Raw genomic sequence first — 4,493 nt, forward strand, 5'->3', positions numbered from 1 at the left:
CGATCCGGATCCAAACGAGGGGAGTGGGGGAGCGAGTGGGGCGACGGGGTGGTTAGGGTTTCGGGGTGGGGGGATATGGAGGGGGAGTGGCCGGCTGGGCCTTTGCCCAGTTGGGCCGGCCTGGCAGGCCACTGGCTGGGCCGAGGCCCAGTTGGCCTGGGGGTTTTCTTCCTTTTTCTTTTTATATATATATTTTCTTGTCTCTTTTTATTTGCAGTTTCTTTTATTTCCAGTTTTATAAAATTACCACTAGTGCCTAATTTGTACTTACCAATAAACTACTACGAGATTAATTTTTAACCCATAATAAAATAGTGTTAGCATTTTATAAATTCAATAGGCATTTGTTTAATTGTTTTCACTATTGTTTTAATTGTTTTAGGGCCTTTAAACATTTTATCAAAGTTTGGTTTCTCCACCATAATTACCTAGGTATTATTTGGTTCACTCCGAACATTTAAGTTTAATATTTTGAAAACTTTTATTGTTTGCTCGATTTTGAATTTGAAATTCGAACTAGGTTCCGAACTAACGCGAGTTTATCCACAGTAACCGAGGTGACGTGGCATCATTAGCGGGGATTACTGTAGCTTGATTACCCGGGCGTCACACTTATTATTGGGGATGTGCATATACCCGTTGAGGTAACCTAGTGTTATTCGAAATTTCTCCGGTTTCATGCTAATCGGAATGAGTTTGTTAACAAGACTTGATCAACCTTGTTAGTGGATTCCTTTTGATGAGCATGAGATGGATGAAACTAGAAGCACAACCTTCTGTACCCTCTTTATACTTTCTGTTATTTAGTTGAAATAAAGTAAAAATAGTATTTTTTGTCTGTTATCTGATTATCCACGCAATATAAAAATACCTCGAAAAAAAGTTCTCCAAATGCCCTGAAAATTAAATATGATTTTTTCTAGAATATTTGAGGATTTATGGAACAAAGAACATACCAGGGGGGCCAACCACCTAGCCACGAGGGCCGAGGGCGCGCCCCCCTGCCTCGTGGGCCCACGGTGGCCCTCCTCCACTTATTCCTGCACCCATCCTATTCTTCTTCCTCCCACAAACACGAAAAACCAACTCAAGCATGAGTTCCATCCCTCTTTGCTGCCATTTTCGATCTCCTTGCTCAAAGCACCTCTCACAAAAATGCTTGGGGAGATTGTTCCTTGGTATGTGACTCCTCCATTGGTCCCATTAGTTTTTGTTCTAGTGCTTTATTCATTGCAAATTTTTGCTGCTTAGGTGACCCTGTTATTGAGCTTGCATGTCAAATTTATATGGTCAAAAGTAGTTTTGATGCATGATATAGGCCCTAGGCACTTGTAGGAGTAGTTGCTATCAATATTATTGAGTTTGGTTTACTTTTATTTTGAAGTTACTAAAAAATTTCAGAATTTTTCAGAGGAAGAAATATGCTTAGGAAAATGTTTCAAGGTGGTTCTTCAAAGAAGCAAGGACCCAGGCTTGCAATGCGTGATGCTGACGAAGAGCCACCAAGAGACGCTCCAGTGTGTCCTTGTGAGTGGCCTTCTGAAAATTTTATGAATCGAGCGGGAATAAAAGAAGAATTCAACGCATATTTGCGTAATGCTGATCTCGTGAGCTTCGAGGAAGAGAAGTGCAGTTAGTATCATAACCTCACTAGTTCCTTCTGTCACATCCCTGCTTTTAGTCATGCATTAGGGTTGGATGAACTTGTGCATCATGTTTAAATTTCTCTTAAACTTGAAATGGGGCCTAATCAAGCCCAACACCCCCCTGAAAATGCTAGTTTCCAACAATTGGAATTTCAATGAACCCAAAATGCCCTTCATAAAAGCCCACCATTTTTGGTCTTGACTAAAACCTCTGCCAAAAATGGTCTTGCAATTTATGGAGCCATTCTGGATTTTTGAACAAGCCATAAGTATTTGAATTTGGGCATTTTAAATGCTATAAATATTTTAAAGTGCTCAAATAATCTTGGAAGCATTTTTAGGCAGCCGAGAATATTCCCAAATGTGCCTTTGAATATTTCCAGAGTTTTTGGAAATGAAATAGTATTTATTCTATTTCAATACACATGGCAGGAAATAAATAAAAGCAAACAGAAAGAGAGAGAGAGAGAGAGAGAGATTTAGAGGACTTACCTGCCGCCTGGCCTGGCCCAGCTCGGCCCAGCCCACTAGCTCCTGCCAGTCGTCCTCCTCCTCTCGCCAGGAGGATGAGAGGCGCGTGGCCGGCGCCCGCGGCCACACGCCGGCCACCTCCTGCTTCCGCCGACACCCCGGGCGCGCCTACGAGAGCCACACACTCCCCCTCGTTCCCCTCTCATTCTCCCCACTCTCCCCGTGCCCTCTCCCTCCTCTGGTTCTCTCCCCATCCCCTGCCGAGCGCAGCCGTTGCCGCCGACAAGCACCACCGCGGCCACCGCCTCTCCCTCGCCTCTCTGACCGGCCCAGAAGCCCCGCCTCGTCGCACTCGTCCTCTCCGCCGTGCCACGCCACCCCGGACGCCCCCAAATGTCGTCACCACGGTCGTCTTCTACCTCGAGCAACCGAGATCGCCAGGAACGCCCCGACGTTGTCCGACCTCCCTCGAGCCTGCTGAGACGCGTCCTGCAACCGCTGTGAGCTCCTCTACCGAACCCCTCGCTCCCCGCCGTCTATTTCCTCCTCTAGCCTTACTAACCACCGCGGCTGAAGCTCGCCGCTGCCACCGCACGTCGCCGTCGTGGCCACAGCCACGTTGGGTCGTAACCGAGCATGCCATCGTCTTCAACGCACTCGCAGGAGCCCGTAGCACCCCCGCACGCCCCTCGCCGTGCCTACTAGCGACTAGTTCGACCTCGCCCGAACTCCGGCCGCCGCGGACGTGCTCGCCGCCGTCATTTCCGGCCACCCCAGCTCCACCCACGGCCACCACGGCTCACTCCCGGCATCACGTAGATGGTCTCCGCCGTCCGTTTGGTCGCCGGAGTGCAAAACCCGCGCTGCTCCACCGCGCCTGGCCTCGCCGGCGGCTAAACGCTGGCGAGTTTGACCACTTTTTGACCGTGGACTGACGCGTGGGCCCAGGTTGACTTTCCCCCCTGAGCCTATGATAGGTCGGGCCGGCCTGCTAATTAGTTTAGGATTAGTGTTAACTAATTTTAATTAGTTTAGTCACTGACATGTGGGCCCAGGCCCCACTGATAGTTAATTAGTACTAACTTAATCCTATTAATTAGCTGAGACACTGACAGATAGGGCCCACCAGTCAGGTTTGACTGGCCCTGGCGCCTTTGACTCGCTGACATCATAGTGACGTAGTGCTGACGCATTTATTCTTTTTCTGGATTTATTTTTATATAGGAAATTCCAGAAAATAGCCAAAACTTCTAAAAATCATAGAAAATCAACCATAGCTCCAAATCAAACAAATTATATATGAAAAATGATCAGAAAAATTCAATATATCCATCTGTAATGGTTTCATGCATGACAAAAGAAGTTAACCTTGCTATTTAAGAAAAATAAGATAATGCACTAATAAGGCTATGTTAAATGAACTAACATTTGAATCTTTGATTCAAATGAGTTCATTCCTTTCTGTTTTAGCTTGCATTAGGCCAAGACACATTCATTTTGCCATGTCATAGCATGCATCATATTGTTGCATACTGTCATGTGTTGATTATGTTCGATGTGTCTTTCGTGGCAGGTTCTGCCTACGAGGATAACCCCGAGTATCCGTCTGAAGGGCAGTACCCTACTACCACTACATCAGGCAAGCAACCCATTGATCATTCCGATACAAACCCATGTTCTCGCTTCTGCTCTTGTTTCCTGCATTAAGACAACGCGATTCAAACTGCTGTGTGCTACGGTAGTTGAACCCTTATCCTGTGCATGACCTGTCATTTCCACAGTAATTAGATGAAACCCACTAGCATATGTAGGAATTGATTGAGCCATGTATGTGATTCCTACCTTGCTATGCCTGCTATGCATAGAGTTGTGTCAGGTCTGGTTCATCTGGATGATGGGCTAGAGTGAAATGATTATATCGGTAATGTGAGGGATGTGTTGAACATGTTTTGGTAAAGGTATCGATGAGAGGCCATGTAGGAGTACATGGTGGGTTGTTTCATTGAGGCCGTCCATAAGAACTGAGATCTGTATGCATGATTTAAGATTCAGCTACTACCACATATTGGACCCTGAAATATGACCCTGCTCGACTTACTGACCCCTCTCGTCCTCTGTCCAGGAGTTGCAACTAGTTTCTGGTGTTTGTAGGTTATGTATTGGCGGCCGTGCGTAGCGCTGACCCTAGGGGTGGGCTATGATGCGGTAGATACACCGTGGCACGGTGTACCGAGTCGCCCGTTTGGTGTCTCGGGAACCCTGCACACATCGTTTGGGGCCATTGAGGACACCCTGGCCGGATCTCCTTGCGGATGGAACCTGAGTAGGCAATAAACCTAGGCTAGAGACTTGTGCGGTTAGTCAGGTCGTGGTCTA

Source organism: Triticum aestivum, chromosome 7A (assembly GCF_018294505.1).
Source record: "Triticum aestivum cultivar Chinese Spring chromosome 7A, IWGSC CS RefSeq v2.1, whole genome shotgun sequence".
In the NCBI taxonomy this organism is placed as follows: Eukaryota; Viridiplantae; Streptophyta; class Magnoliopsida; order Poales; family Poaceae; genus Triticum; species Triticum aestivum.